Source organism: Canis aureus, chromosome 9 (genome assembly GCF_053574225.1).
Source record: "Canis aureus isolate CA01 chromosome 9, VMU_Caureus_v.1.0, whole genome shotgun sequence".
In the NCBI taxonomy this organism is placed as follows: Eukaryota; Metazoa; Chordata; class Mammalia; order Carnivora; family Canidae; genus Canis; species Canis aureus.
Genome location: NC_135619.1, coordinates 19,367,325 through 19,384,759, shown reverse-complemented (window position 1 = coordinate 19,384,759; position 17,435 = coordinate 19,367,325). Strand labels below are relative to the sequence as shown.

The 17,435-nt window shown below is 35.3% G+C and overlaps 1 long non-coding RNA gene across 1 annotated transcript; it reads right to left on the bottom strand.

Moving 5' to 3' along the window:
• Positions 1-2,224: 2,224 nt before the first annotated feature.
• Positions 2,225-16,677, bottom strand: LOC144320482 (uncharacterized). Its single transcript, XR_013386053.1, has 2 exons — positions 16,200-16,677; positions 2,225-2,347 (listed from the first exon to the last, which is right to left on the bottom strand). It is a non-coding gene; the product is annotated as an uncharacterized LOC144320482 (long non-coding RNA).
• Between the last annotated feature and the right edge of the window lie 758 nt (positions 16,678-17,435).

The following is a 17,435-nucleotide window of genomic DNA, read 5'->3' as shown; positions in this document are numbered from 1 at the left end:
AGAAAGAGAAAGGCATTTACACAGAGTAAAGAAGGCAGTGGTTTAGATTTTACAGATTAACAACTGGAATAAGAATTTAACATGACATGTATGTCCAGAGGAAGTTCTATGTAGGTCGAGATACCTCGGAATTAATTTTTATGATATTTTGAGTACTTCAGAGTAACTACATTCCAGATACAGTCTAAGAAACATTCTGTGAACAACGATATGTTCAAAACAACCACCAAAAAGCACTAATTCTGACACATATCCACCAGATCACAGAAACTACAGGGTAGTCCTGTGGTTTATCACATAAACAATTTGTCTAGTGCCAGAGCACACATAAAGGATTATGTGACTTCAGGTAAGCAGGGCACCATAGGATGGATGAATTACTAAACAAAAGATACCATGATTTTCATGTGGATGTCTTTGGCTATGAAACAAAATTAGGAGGGAAGAAAATGTAAAACATTTCAGTAGAATGAGAATTCTATGTTATCTAAAGTGCAACCCCAAGTACACTTAGCCTTGAGATTCACGGAGTCATGGAGCCATAGAATATGGTGATGGAAAAGGCTGGTTTATTATGTTTTCTAGTCCACTAGCCTGCAAGATTATTCCCCTCAGAGTTTTCCCAGGCCAGGTCCAGAATAGATTTAAATGTCAAGAATCAAAGGACTCCCATTTCTTATCAGCACAGTGGAGAAGCACTATATCTACAACACAAAATATTTTGCCAATGGAATATTTTCTCTAATATTTAGGTAAAATGTCTCTTTGAGGATACATTTAAAAAATACCTTATTTATTTATTCATGAAAGACACACACAGAGAGAGGCAGAGACATAGGCAGACTCCATTCAGGGAGCCTGATGTGGGACTCGATCCCAGGACTCCGGAATCACTCCCTGAGCCAAAGGCAGACACTCAACCACTGAGCCACCCAGGCATCCAGGGGGTACATCTTTATTAGGTCTAAAACCTATTTCAGATACCTGAATGCCTGTCTCTGTAACTATTTAGTCAATCTTATACACAATTACCTCCTTTAGTACCTACCTAAGGTTGATCCAGATTAAGTGCCCTAGGTGGGAAAACACCTTTAGCATGTATAAACATTTAATTTTTTTATTCTTAATACTGAGAAGGAGATAATAAATCTAAGCTTCAATAATTCATTTGAATGATACCAGGTAATTATAAACTAGAGACCTGGTCCATTTGTGAGATGCCATCCAATGTTAGGTCACAAAGCCTCTTCACATTTTAAGTATGACTATGGTAAGAAGTCAAAGGACTTCAACTTCTTAAAGTGTGGTAAGTTCTTAAATCATAAGAAAAGAGCCTAGAAACCAATCTGGTGGTTGGTTCATTTAAAGGAAATACTGTTCCTTATAGTAGAGTGAGTTAAGAGTATTTGTGAACTTGTGGCCCACAGATTCACATGTGGCCTATTAGGAATATATTATGCCGGAGTTTTATATAGTGAAGACACGGAGGAAGTTCTTTATAAAACTTCTAAAGAGCAGTTAAATGTTCAAATTTCAATTTTGGGGATGCAGAGGCTAGAGCTTCAAAGTTCTATTATGATTTGGAATCTCAGACTCGAAACTATTCTGGGCTCTCATGGCTCTGAAGAATTCACCCACTTTTTATACAGTGACCACCAGGCCATGGTATGCTGAAGATTAACACTCCAGACCATACCAGCCTCTTAAGTTACAGTATCTCTACTGAGTCAGGCAACTGGAAAGGAAGTCCTTACTGAATCTGGCGAATAAGTCACTTTGGAAATGTAATCACAGTAAGAGTGAGTGAAGCAGAGAGAACAAATGAGAAATGATGATCTCCACTGCATTCCACTCACAGATCTTATCCTGTAAAACAGAATTGGTGAGAGGGAAATCGGAATTGTAATCAGAATGAAAGTGGTAAGGCCTCTGATGACTCAAAGAGTAATATTTAGAAGTTGTGTAATAATATTATAGTCCGTAAATGCATTGGATACAAGATTGCAAAGATAGTAGGTTCTCCCAAGTAAGGTTCTATGATGAGCAAGTTCCACTCAATTCTTGTTTCTTATGGTACAAGTGACGGCACTGGGTTTTATTTAAGTCTCCATATCATAAATTTAACTTGAAAAATATTCAAGAGCCTCCTTAAATAGAGTGAGGTCTGTGAGGTTTCAGGACATATTTCAAAGTCTTACATTCACTTACAGTCATTACCAGATGATACTGTTTGTGGAATAACCTGAGATTTTAATAAGCACAAATTAACAGAATAAAATATAGTCCTTTTTATTATAGCCTTATCTTCAGCAACAGAAAGAGTGGTATGTAGTAGCCAGTGTTAAACCTGAAAAAAAAAAAAATGTAGAACACAGTGAGATCCTCTCAACTACACTCAAGACCACTAAAAAACGGATTTATCACGAGGGGTTTATAATAGGCAGTGATTCCTATGCTGTGACCCTCCTCTCCCATTTAAAAAAAAAATTCTTTTCAACTCAAGGGGTAAACTAATTTTCAAGAGAAACAAGAAAATAGGGATTGGCAGGGAAATATAAGGGATGAAATGATGAAAGGGATTGAGGGAGAGATGCTGTGGCAGAAAAAGTGGATAGTGCTGGGTCTTCCACAGACGCCCGGACCAAGGGACTGGGGCAGAGAGCGAAGGGACGAGGCAAGTCAACGGCTGGACCGAGCTAGACAGAGTGTGCTGGGGAAGGGCCAGGCGCGAAAAGATTTGGTGTCGTCATAGCAACGGGCTCAGCCCCGCTCCCCCTGAAGCCCATTCAACTCTGAGCTGCCGGAACACGTTTTTAATTAAAGCGTATAAAAGTTGTTTTGTAAGGACTTCTCCTCATCCGATAGATTTCAAAATGGTTAATCAGGCTTCATCTCCTTTTGATGCTCACAAGAGCATGTGCTACTGCGCGCACAAAAACTGCCGCCGCCGCCGCTCGAGTTATCTCTCAATCACACCTAATACCAGGAAGGAGCAGGCCAGCTAGTTATTTAGATACACATAACAGAATTCAGCGGGAAATGGGGGGGGGGGGGTCCATCTTTGTGACTGCGAGTGGAGACATAAATTTTCTTTGCTCTAGATACTGTGGAATTCAGCCTTCTGGATGGCTGTTGTCTCTGGTTGATGTTCTCTTTAGCTTTTGAAAACAGCAGGATTTTTTTTTTTTTTCCCTTTGGGAGATATGGTATTCATGAGCCCAAATAAGAGTTACAAATTATTTGTGTCAAATAGTGTTTAATCTAGCATGGACACCTCAAGAAAAAGGTTTGTTTGGATCACTCTTAGGTAAAAAAAAAAAAAAAAAAAAAAAAAGCAACCATTCCCCCCTTTTGTTGGGAATAAAAGGACTCTCGTTTCTAAATCCTCTGTAAATTCATAACATACAGCAACAGTTGCATTTTCTCCTTTAATAAAATGGATGACTTAATAGAAAACAATATCTTTTGTTGATTTACTAAACTTCTTAGCAAATGCTTCGAACCTTCTCCAGACTTTTGCATCTCCCTTTCTCCTTTGCTAATGACCTTTGTTTCTAACCTCACTGAAAAAGAAAAAGGAAAAAAGATGATTTTACCTGTCATCCATTCGTATATCTGTCCTATATCCTAACTCAACATTTCTATTTCTGTACCAATTCTCTGCTAGGTCCAGGATGTGAAGCAGTTCTGCCTTCTGTTCAGGACAGACGATGTCCCGAAGTTCTTAGTCTCAGACCCTTCTCTGATTTTACTGTTTTGCTAGCATCTTCACTGTTGCTCTTTCCAATGGCTCCTTCTCCAAAGCTTCAAACATGTAAGGGTCATATCTATTTTAGGGGGAAGACTCCTTAAGTTGATTCACAAAATCTTCTAGTTAACATTCCCTTGCTCTCCTTTTCATTGCCCAACTTTCCAAATGAGTGGTCTTTACTCACAGTATGTCCTTCTCCATAGCCTTGCAACCTGATCTGTGGCTCCTTAAACTTCTGTCTTGAAAAAAACAGAGAGGCCCCCCACCAAAAAAAAAAAATTCTGTCTTGAAGATCATCAGTGATACCTTGATTCAATGATGTTTTTACTCCAGTTTTCCTCTTGAGTCTCAAACAGTCCTGAATATTCTTAGCAATGTTGACCATGCTCCTACCAAGGACCTCTTGGCATCAGCCTATCCTAGCCTTCTACCACCTCATGACTGCTTCTCTATCTCTATAACTATCTTTTCTGTCTACTACAAATTCCACTGTTGCTCCCTAAGGCTAAGTCCACTGGTCTGAGAGACAACCCCCCGCCCCTTTTGAAAAATGGCTTGAGACTTGCAGCTAGGGTATGGTATTTTTAGGAGTTGGCCTGGGACTCAGTTAGGCCTAAGTGTTCTCCTGGTCAAACATAAACTATCTTACTGAACACCACCATTAGACAAGGACACTCTCACTGTAGAGGGTTGAGACAAAAAGACAGACCTCTTTGTAATTTTGTCTAAGTACAGATGAAAATAAAGTCATTGCAAACCACAAAGATAGCAAACATTGCTCATGCTTGCTAATACTAGTAACTGTTGCTTCTTTACAAATTACAGCTTTAGCTTTGTTCTAGTCTTCCCTTTTTCTAGATAAGATTTCTTAAGCTACTCAATCATAAAATTACCCCTACAGCCTGACAGTAACCAATTCAAAGTTCCATTTTCTTGAATCCTCCCCCAAATCATCTAACATAAGCCCTAATGGTATAATAAGTTATATGAAATGCCACACAGTTCCCTATGTTGTGTGGTTTTATTTGCAAACAAGCAATAAAGCCAGTTTGTTCAACATAAGTATGTTCCTGATAGTTTTGGGATAGATCACATGGATAGGCCTTTGTTCCTTTGTCTTATGACTTAAGCTACCATGTATCAAGCTAAAAGTCCATCCCTGTCCTCTAACAAAATCTCCCATCTTATGTCTATGCCTGTCTACAAGTTATTTCCATCAATACCCAATACATTTAAATCACAGCAACACATTTCTCTCAGTAACAAGGCATGTATCCTGACTTCCACATTTTTCTTGTTCTTTTTGTTGCTAAGGCCTGAAAAGTCATAGTTATCACTGATGCATCCCTCTTATTGCCCATACATCCAAAATTGGTTAATATGCCTTATCAATACCCCAATTACCCCAGCCTTTCTTTCTTTGACATCCCCAATGTCACAATTTTAGTCCATACTACTGTCCACTATTTTTAAAATGGCCTCCAGAATCTTGTTGGCCAATTTCTGTTTGTACGCTATTCCTAGCATAATATTTCTGAGCAATAGGTTTCAGTGAACAAAAATAAGTCCTAACCTCTTGAGGCCAGAGCTTTCACAGAAGTAAAATTAGGAATTACATAAATAGCATGATTTTCTCCTCTTGTAAAAGATAAATGTCATTGCTCCACACATGGAGTGGGGAGACCAAGAATGCCTCGGTCACTACAGGATTGTGTTTCGTGTGTTGGGATATATTTCAGAGATATCAAGAAGGTGAGGTACATTTAGAAGATCTTGGTTAGAGGAGAACTGGACCACATCCTGTGAAAGATGGTTTAGACTGAGGATGTTTGACTACAGAATAAAACATTTCTGATACATTGGAAGGTACTATAATTATTTCAAGCATGGGTGAGAGAAATTAGAATTATTTATTGTGTGTCATTGTAGAGGGCAGAATTGGGGCTAGGAGGTAGAAATTCAAGAAGATGGATTATTGCTCAATATAAGAACATTTATAGCATGGTTATAGATAGAGTAGGTTACCTCAGAAAATAGTGAACTTCTCAACATTAAACTCAAGTGTAGATTAGATGAGCATTTGGGTAAACATTTTCCTCAAATTTGTGCTTTATTTAGCTGTGATCATTCAACTTTCAATTATAATAGATGTGTTTCTTTTGAACAAAGTAAACTGTTTATTACATGTATTCTATTTTTCCTTAAACAGTAAATACCCATTTATCTTATTTCACACATTTACCCTTTCCAGCGCTCTCATTTTTTCCTGTGTTACTATGATTCCATCTGGGATCACTTTCCATTTGCCTAACCAACTCTCCTTAGGATTTATTTTAGTGGATCTCTGTTTATGATATTCTCTCATTTTCTTCTGGGCATTTATTTCTAGGTTGTTGATTTTTTTACTCTCTGCACTTTAAAAGTTTTTTAAAATTTATTTCATTTTATTTTTTCATTTCATTCCAGTTTCTATTTCTCTGAGTAGCTAACTGTGACTCCTTATTACTATTTTGGAATTAATATATCTTTTTATTCTTTTCTTTTTAAAGTCTGATAATTCTAAAAATCTGGGTCATCTCTGGGTCTGATTCTATTGAATATTTTATCTTTTCACATGGTCCTTTTTCTTTTTAATGTGTCTTGTTTTTTGTTTGTTTTCTTTTTAAAAAACATTAAATATCAAATATTATATACAAAAGAGCAATCGAAACTGAGGTAAATGTCCAAAATCGGAATACCTTTTCTTTTGTTAGGTTGTTTGTGTGAGCATTTGATTGAATTTAGTCAGCATTTGAGGTGAGTTGGGTTTTGTGGTTGCTACAGTTATCTTTAGTGTACCATGGATTTAAAAATTTTCCAGTGATGCACTGGGTTGCTACTCTCTTGTATTCAGTGTGACATCCCAAATGTCACACTGGAGGTGTTTTTTTATTCTCAGTTTCTCTGCTCTACCCTCAGACTTTAGCATGTTCTTTGTGCTTGCAGCATAGAGGGAGTCTGTTTCCATGTTTTTATTCCTCCCAGAAGTACATGGCTCTTACCTGCTACTAGATGCAAGGATCATAGTGGGACAAGGGAGGGCTTTTCAGCTCTCTAGCTCCCATCTTAGTCTTAGGCAGGCCCTGTGCATCTCCTCCTGTGGCAGACAGCCTCCTATTCAATACAGGGTCTAGAGCATAGGCAAATTCCCTACCCCTTCCTCTAAATTCCACCTTGTGTGTCTTAGGTGTGAGTTTGGGAAGATCACTTTGATATAGTGGAAGCTACTCTATTTACAGTATTGTTACTCCTATGGCATAGCTTTCCCAGGATCTGACTCAAAAGCTGAGATTCTCCTCTTTGGTGAGACTTGCACTCCAGTTTTTGTCTCCTCAGCATCATGGGACTGGCAAATTCTCTTCTTAATTTTTTTTATCTTTTTAGTAAATGTTTTTTACTTGGTTTTTCTGTGAATTTGTATTTTGTCCAAGTTTTATAATTATTCTCAGTGAGTGAATTAATCTGATTTTAGCAACTCTGTTATAGTCAGAAGCAGAAGATTTTTCCTTACTATATTCTAAACCTTAGCCCCTAACTATCAAATCTTGGCATTTTTTGTGATATTGTCTTAATTATCTTATATTAAAATCTCAAATTAACTCTCCTATCCATATTTTAGGAGCTGGTGTTATGGTAGCATTAATTTTTCTGTAAATAACCGCAGGGAGCCTGCTTCTCCCTCTGCCTATGTCTCTCCCTCTCTCTGGGTGTCTCTCATGAATAAATAAATACAATCTTAAAATAAAATAAAAATAAAATAAAATAAAATAAAATAAATAAAGGGATACCTGTGCGGCTCAGTGATTGAGCATCTGCCTTTGGCTCAGGACGTGATCTGGGAGACCTAGGATCAAGTCCAGCATTGGGCTCCCCACAGGGAGCCTGATTCTCTCTCTGCCTATGTCTCTGACTCTCTCTCCGTGTCTCTCATGAATAAATAAATAAAATCTTAAAAATTTTTTTTCCTGTAAATTTGGTTGATTTGTCAATAAAGATCATTTGGTTATATATTGTAATTCTAGAAAAGTTGAATATCTTGGTACTATTTAATTCATTATATTTGTTTTACCTAAAGGGCAGAAAACCACAGATTAACATCACCATGAAAAGCAAACCTTCACATTAAGAATACAGATCAGTGTATGGGATTTGTGCTGAATATTACACTATTTGGATTAGCTAATATCCTTAACAGAGGACTCTCATAGGGAGGCAAGTTGGATAAATACAATTTGATTCAAATTACTTTAGTGATTGAACAATCTATAGAAAATAAGTGTAGTGATACACAAATCCAGGTTAATTAAAATAAACAAAAAAAAAACCCTCCCTTAAAAACAGATTTTAAGCTGGGTTCTAGATAGTTGGAGTGATAGTAAACTATGCTGATGGGAGTAAAGAGGTAGAATGTACTAGAAGTGAAGCACATTTTATTTTTTAAAATATTTATTTATTTATTTTAGAGAGAGAGAGAGAGTGGATGTGTGTGAGCACATGTGGAGGGAGAAGGGGTAGAGGAACAGGTTGAGAGGGAATCTTAAGCAGGCTCCATTCCCCGTGCAGAGCCCACCATGGGGCTCAATCTCACAACCCTGAGATCGTAAGCTGAGACAAAACTAAGAGTCTGACACAACCGACTGAGCCATCTAGGCGCCCTAGTGAAGCACATTTTAAATTAAAGATTGTTGACAAATAGAAAGAAGATGTAAGATTAAGGAAGAAATGGAAATGTGTTAGTATTAAAGTTTTTATAATGACTACAGAAAGAGAAAGGCTTTGAAAAATATAATCTGGGTTGAAATTCACAGCTAACATACATTTCAACATGGGTTGAAAGAAGGAAGTGACTGTAGTTGAGTGACTCTTAAAAAGGAAGTTGTAGTATAGTCACCTGCTAAGTGAGTAATCATGGAGGTAAAGTAAAGGACTTGATTAATATTATAACTTCTGGAATTTTTCAGTGGAATGCATGGAGCTGAAGACAGAGAAGAATTTAAGAGAATAAATAGAAGGAAGCCAAATACTGTTTAAAAAATGCCATTTTAAGACAGTTAAAGTGAGTAAGTGACTAATTGCATATTTCATGGCAGGGAGGATAAAAAGAACTGGGTGCTTCTTTGTTTAACTGAACTTCAGGGGTTGGCTCTCCATTTGAGATTAATTTATTCATTAATGCAATCAACATATTTGTTACACAATTACTAGTGTAAAGCATTGTAATAGATACTTCTGGAGCTATAGTAGATAGGAGTCTGATAGGAGTGGTGAGATAAAATAGTTATTCAATTGTGGGAAAAAAGTAGAAAATGGTCATTTCCGTTTCTGGCACATAGTTGGTATTCAGTAAAGTTTTGTTGAATGAATGGCATAGAGACACACATATAAAAACTGAAGTTGAGAAGAAAGTATTGGGAAGATCAAAAAAGGCTTTTATAGGAAATATGACAAGTGAGTAAGACCATAAATGTCAGGCAGGATTTAGATGTGAGGTAGCAGGGAGTAGGCAATTCCAGGTGAAGGTAACAGTGTCAGGAAGTGGAAGCCAGAAAGTTCAGTGTGTATAGAGAGGAAGGTGAAGTTGAAGCATGAAGGAGGGTACAGGAAGATAAAGCTGAGAAAGTGGCTGGAACAAAAGGCTGGAGAGGGCTGTGAATGCTCTAAGAAATTTGGTTTATTCAGTAGGTAATGTTTAGCATTAGAAAGATAAGTATAGATAATAAAATATTTGAATCACTTGAGGATATAGGTTAGAGGTACAAAGAGAAATAATAAGAAAGATGGAGGAGAGAGAGGAAAGAAAAAGTTTTATCTGTGTATACTTGGCAATCGAGATTGTGAAGCTCCAAGATAGAAAGGAGGAATAGAAGAATCGAAGATCAAAGACACGATGCAAAGGTGTAGATCTGACTCTTCAAATGGTAGGGCTCTTTCTGGAAGGGTTCATGTTACTGAGCTTATAGAGATGGAATGCAATGTATTCACTAACAGGGGAAAAAATCCATTACTAACAATAGTGCTTAATTGTGCTGTGCAATGTGAAATTCTTTATTAAATATATTCAGAGGCAGCAAGCAAGAAGAGTTAGGCAATTACCTGGGAAAAACAGCCTACTTTCACTGTCTCCATTTCTCCATTTTTTCATTCACTCCTTAATTGTCTGCAATTTGGATTTTGTGTCTTATTAGAGTAGAAATTGCTCTCATGAAAGTCACCATGGACTCCTTAATTGCCAATCCCAATGGCACTTAACTAACACCATTTCCTCTGGGAAGCCTTCCTTAATCTCATTGGCAGGGCAAGATGCCCTTTCACCTGTTCTGCTAAAGCATTCTGAACTTACCTTTATTATGGTACCTATCATACTGTCTTATATAATTACTTATAGCTACATCATTCCCTCTGGACTATGATGATTTCCATGAGGCAGAAACTGTCTGATTTAACTTTGTATCCTTAGCACCCTGGTATGGTTTTGTCTGAATTATTGATAAACACAAACAATAAAAACCCCTCTAGTATCTCTTTCAAGTACATCTTATCAAGATGTACTTTAGAAAAATACCTAAGACTTCCACATATAATCAGAATAGAAACATTTCCTCCAAGAATACTACTTTCACCTTTACTTGTACTAAAAGTTATGTTAGTCATTAAATGATTAATATATTAGTAAGGCTTAATTTTTTACAACTGATACTCTTATCCCCTAACCCTCATCCATTGCCACAGTCTTGTTATCCATACTTTTTGTGACTCAATCACATTGTGATTTCTTTAGGTAAGTAATATTTTGAATTAGCTAAATATTTTTAAGTGTCTCTTATGCTCAGTATGTTCTAGTTAGCTCTGGGATTTCAAAGATAGATAAGAATTAATAAAAATAAATAACTTCCATGGAATTTATGGTATTTTTTATTATTTCTAATTTCATCTAACACTAGTAACATAGCTCCTGGTCAATAAGGATGCTTCAATATCTTATTATTGTTATCTAATTGTTTTCTTACACCCTTATATCTGTGAAATTTAATATATGAAGATTACCCTTGTCTACCTTTTTATAAACACATACACACACGCTTAACCACTTTTATCCAATTTTGCAAATCATTTGGGATTTTACCAACATTGCTTCATGTGGCAGTTTGGAATTATCTTTGGTTTTCTCTCACTTTTACTCCTTTAATTCAGTTTTTGCTAAATTGTTCCTTCCTATAATTTACAAAGTTCACGCTTTTAATTTTTTTCTTTGATTTTGGTTAACATCTGCCTCTTCAATCTTATACTTATCATCACTTCTCCCATTATCTTGTTCATTGGCATTTTGAACATTTTACTGCTGTGAAAGATATTCCTATGGCTATCTTATGGTAGGACCATGGATGAATGATATAACTATATAGGCATCTGTTATATATACCATGAAGATAGTCATCTAAAATCATCGTTGGAAAAATGGGGGGGGGGGCAGTATTTAGCAAGGCAGCAGAATGTATAGCCCTGTTACCTTTTAAGAAAGTTTGTATCAAATTAGCATCTAATGCAGTGCAAAGTTCAAGAGAACCAAGAAGTTGAGTCTGAGAGATAAATTAAAATATTCCAATTTTCAATTCATTGTTCCATGTGAATTTATAATTTCTATGAAAAATGATACATATTATGAATTTAAATAACAATGAGGGTATGTAAAAGTGTCCAGTGCCTAAGACTAAGCTTCAATGATTTGTCACATGAGGGTTGGTCAGGGTGGAACCAATAAATGTAGTTGGAGCTGAGGTGGAGAGCAATGATGCTGTGATTTGATATTACTTGTGATAAATGTCCTAATGTCCTAAATATATTATGTATATATTCCATATTTTTTAAAAAAGCATCCATCAAACTAATTTCAATATTATAGTATATATTATATTATAAAATATATTATAATAAATACATTTTAAAGATTTTATTAATTTATTTATTTGAGAGAGAAAGAGAGAAAGAGATGAAGAGAGCACAAGCATGGGGAGGGGCAGAGGGAAAGGGAGAAGCAGATGCCCCACTGAGCAGGGAGCCTGATGTGGAGCTGTATCCAGGGCCCTAGGACATGACCAGAGCCAAAGGCAGATTCTTAACTGACAGAACCACCCAGGTGTTCCTCAATATTATAGTTTAAGTGAAATATGCTATGTAATAATGAAATATGTGACAAATTCACACATGTGAATTTTTTTTGTTAAGAAATTTTCAATTTAATAATTCTGAAGATAGGCCTTTGTATTTTAAGCAATCTTTACAACCAGTATGGGGGTCAAACTTGGAACCCTTAGAGATGAAGAGTTGCATGCTCTACTGAATGAGCCAGCCAGACTGCCTCACGATGATAGTAGTTTTGAGCGGTGGAGTTGAGTATGTGTTCATTTTAAAAATTATGTTCGCCACTAGGTATTGCATGCAAATGATGAATCACTAAATCCTACCTCTGAAACTAATAATACAGTATATGTTAATTAAATTGAATTTAAAGAAAAAATTTTAAAAATAGAAATTACTTTCTTTTGTTAAAAGAACATATTTATTTATTAAATAAAAATCTAAGTTTATATTTAAATTTTGGTGTGTGATTTTTCCTTACTGTAACAAGAAGTCAATGAAGGAAAAACCACTTGGAGATTTACAAATTTGTTGGTAGATGCTATTCAAGAAACTAAGCATTCGTATAAGCAGTATTTTTAAAAAAATATCAACTTAAATATGTTTTTGGGTAACACTTTCCTTGATGTTTATAAGCAAATAGTTTGTTATGATGGGGGAAGCACCAATAAAGGTTTTGCTTTTGCTTTTAAAAAGGAGCATTGGTACATCTATGGATTTAGATACAGTGAAAGCATTGCAAAGACTTTGCAAAGAGACTGAAAGAAAACAAAGGTCTTGAGAATTGGTCTTTCAAATTTACCTCACCGTCATTCCTAATGTAGACTTTTCTCTCAATTATTTTTCACTTCTAACAAAGTATAAAGTATGCATACATGACAATGCTAGTAACAGTATTTTAGAGAAGATTTTTAAGAAATACATTTTTTTAGGAAATAAAATATACTTTACAATATGCTATTTGTTAAAACAACATAGGTGAGCATAAGCTGGCTGTACATTTATTTAATTTCAGAGATCAGAATGAACATGTGACCTAAAATCACTTCTTAAAAGCAAAGCAAAATTGTTTGCCGCAATTATTTTAATGTATTTCTCTACTGAGATAAATTTTAAGCTCAGGAAATCACGGCTTGGAATGGGAAGAGTTAAAAAACATGAGGCAACAGTAACCCCATTTAGATAAGGGGTAGATGGGTGGAGCCAGGGAACAATACACTAAAGTGCTTTTCTTTCACAGATCTTGGTTCAAATTAAGGTTAAATTCCAAAGGAGGATGTGTTTTCCCCATATGGAGTCTTAAAGGACATGCCTTTGTTTCTAGCTTCCCAGAGAAGATATATGTTAACACAAACAAAGTATTTCATAATAAATTTAACTTTTATAGAGTGACTAATGCCCTGTGAAGATAAGGTACCCTCTCAGTCACCTGGGTTTTAATCCAGGCTGCAGAAATTATGCCAAGGGCCCACTGACAAAAACTTGATTCCTTTGGAGAGGATGGCGGTAACTTGGTGGGGAACGGAAAGGGTCTTGATTTTTAAAGTCTCATTGGAATGACTCTCCCTTCCTCACTGTGAACACAGTTTAGCATTTATGTACTTTGGAAGGACAAAAAGGTGAGGTAAGCCTGCCAAAATTTGAACCTGTGTTTCTGGGAACTTGTTAGTAGGTCAACTGTTACAAATAGAAGAGAAACTGCAAAGGGGTAGTGGGCGCTAGAAACCTGGCAATTGGACTACATAGAGCTTTATTAAAGCCTTCATGTGATTCCTTCCAGATCTCAAGGGAGGTGACATGAAGTTTAAAATGCCACAGAAGATCACTGTTATTCAATCAAATCAGACTTTGGTGGGGAGTAGGGGTGAGAGGTAGAACAGCATAGAAAGACACAACTCTTTTCTGCTAGAAATACTTTACAGTTAACAGAAAAGGATATCTTTAAAAATGTACTTGTTAACAATAATTTATTAATCCATCTTTTCCTTTTAAGAAAGACATATTAGTTGTATATACTGCTTTTCTTTCCTTTTCTCCTTCCTTTTATCTTTATATTATTCTTTATTAACTAGAGGCTTAATTCCTAAATCCTTATTCTTGCAAGATGTGTGGCTAGGTTATTCATTCATGGACCGTATACGATCCTGTTCCATGTACAAATTCTATTAACTTCAATTGAAGATGTAAAAATTAGTCTTGTGACATGAGGGAAGGGAGGGTTTCCTCAGAAGGGAATCCTTTCTGAGAAAGGGAAACAAAAATGTATTTGTGCCAATTATATCAGACATATCTGACTACACAGAACACAAGGTCTAATTTATTTTTTATATTTATGAATTCATCTTTGATGAGTTACAAAATCTATCTAAAAATTAAATAAAATAGAGCAGCATTTCCCCTTCTTTCTCTACTCACTAAAAAAAGGAGACATTGACATAGAAAAAAACTTGATTTTAAGTTGCTTTATGAGAATTTTTGAAACATGTCTTTGCCTTATTGATCTACAGGTCAGTAATATTGATTCTAGACAAAATTTATTTTCATAATTTATTCCAAGCAACTCAGATCTTGGCTAATTTCCGTCTTGTGCTCCAAATTAAAAACAAACAAACAAAACATCAAAAAACCCCATCACACTTTTTTCCTCTTTTTTTGTAGTAGCCAGTGGCTAGGAAAAGAAAACTTTTCTGACTCTAGACTGCTAGACAAGAGTAATGGGATGAGGTTTCTCTTCTCAGGAAATGTAATACCAAGTCCAAATTTCAGAAATCAATTAACTATTCAGAGAGGAGCACCACAAGGGGGCAGGTGAATCCAGGCTAGGTCCTAGGTGAGAGGGTCTTAGTATTGGGACTACCGGTCAAAGGAGGGGAAAGATGAAAATTAGAAACAACTCTAAAGATAATATTTCTTCACAAACATAAGCTCTTAGATCTGGACCATCCAAGTGAAGTCTTATTTAGAATATATCCAAAGACATTAACTACAATATACCAAGGAAATAAATGAAAGAGACCAAATCAATGTAGTAATACACTGAAAGTGATTCCTATGTCTACAAAGGCCAATAGCATGGTTTTATCAAGAAGAGAAAAACTGTAGCTGAGAAGAAATCCAAAATTTACTACAGAGCAGTTAGGGTATGCAGTGAAAATAAACTATAACTAGATAGGCAAAATATCAAATAATTAGAAAGATATATGAGAAGATACCTTGGCTTCAAAGTGATTTTGATAACCAACAATGTCATAGCAGAAACATAAACTTTGAATAATAGAGCTATTATAATTTTTCCCCTGCTCAAAAGTTGAGAAATTCATTTCAGGCACTTTAGAGAAAGATAAATGCTGCTTAAAAACGTTATCTAGAGTCTGCTTTGATTTTCACTGGAAATTAAACTTAGCTTACCAATAGGAGGCAAAAATGGAATTTTTGAAAAGTTAGTTATTCTAAACAAATATTTTAAAAGTGACGCCAGACATCCTCTGTGAGGATGTCAATTGAATGTCTTCAATGGCCGACATATATACATACCTACTGTGCAAAGTAGCCAAGATTAATTCTACTTGGTATGGCTGGAAATTATAACCGTCCTCCCTTTCAAACCTCACTAAAGAAACACATTTAATTATTTGACATGGATAGATAGTATGTCATTTATCTTTTACAATTAAAATTAAATGCAGAGACAGTTATAGCATAATGTGTAGTATAATATAGTATATTACAATGTATAGTATAAAATAATAGCATAATATATAATAAAGTATGTACATTTTGTCTCTATTAGTCTTTATTTAGTCTATAATAACAATTAGAATTTTTACAGTGAGCATTTAAATGTCTTCTCTCATTTATGATCAAATTAACTTATTTAGGACCCTACAACAGTTTTCTATAGTAATAACATAGAAGTCACTTCTAATAGAAATCTATTGATTGAAGAGGTCATCTTCTAATAGATTTTGGGCACATTAGATTTTAGAACTTGGGTCACCAAGTTGAGTGATCTGTTATACAATGATACATTTTTGGTTTTATGATACTGCAGGACTTGGTGTTACATAACACTAACCAGATGTTTAAGCCTATTTCTAAAGCAAAGCTCTGAACTCAAATGTAAATGCCCATTTTTATGTCACCTTAACAAAGTCTATTTTTCTGAAATTCACTCATTCTTGTCGTCATGTGTATATAGATATACACACATACACAAAATACACTCATGCACATAAGCTCATACACACATCTGTGTATACACACACATACATACATGATGCAATCCATCGGTGATATTTTACGTTAGTTTTTCTCCTCTTTTCAGCCTGTTAATTAGCTTTCTCTTCCTTGTCTTTCTTTATTCCAAGTAATCCAGAATCCTCATAGGCTTTGTCACCTAAAGGACATGGAGGCAGCTTCTGCAATGCTTGAAATAATAATGCTTGGATTTGTCAATGTGAAAAGTTGGATGGCTTTTAAAAGCTGACCAGTCCAGGGCTATTTGCACATAGTAGACATTCGATAAATATTTGTTGATTTGATTTATTCTAGGGTAAAGAACTGGGTAACAACTCTTTTTTCTTCACTCATGTACTATGGCTAATCCTGTGTACAAATGCATTTATGAGTAAATATTAATGGTCATGCTCATTAAAGATGTTTTAGAGAGAAAAAAATACTAAGTCTTCAGGCTTTAAGGAATAGCAATGATTGGGGGTATGTGTAATAAAATACTCTAAGTAGTTATCAAATAATAGATGACAGATACCATAAAATGGGGGTCTAACTAAAGAGAATTCTGATAAATTATCTGAAAACAAAGTGGGTACCCAAGAGCTTTTGAATGAATCACATGTTGAAGGCTTAAAATTTTGACTCCACATACTAAGGCAAAGGAACTCTTAATTTAAAAAATTCAGGATAATATTTTTGTTATAAATTTAGTGAGCATATATAAGCCGCATAATATTTCCTTTGTGTATTCTTCCTTGTGATAGTCACAAGAGTGTTTATGTTTCATTGACAGTTGAGAGGTCTTGGGCATACAAAATGAAAATTACTCCTAAATTTCAAGTAATGTATAACTTTTAAAGAGTTAAACTCTATACTCCCATCATTTAGAAGAGCATAACTGATTTATTTCCTTTTCTGGTCACTAACAGTAAAAACTGTTTCTGAGCTTACAACATGTTAAATTTGGCTCAAGGCAAATTTACAACAGTAAGATTTATGATAAAATCTGTCAAAACATTAACCATGATGGCACAAGTTTCACCTCTTAACAGAAACAGATAGGGAAGCAGGAGCTTAGGAATGGATACATATACATTTGTACTTGAAAATATCTGCTTAGGTCACATTATAAAAGTTACTCAATTCCTTTCTTATTTTATCCAAATGTGAAAGTTCCATAAAATGACTATGTGTTTTAATTAATTGGCTTCAAAGAGATGGGAGACCCTGGGACTAAAGATGTAATTCCAAGTAAAAAATTACTAGCTAAGAGAAC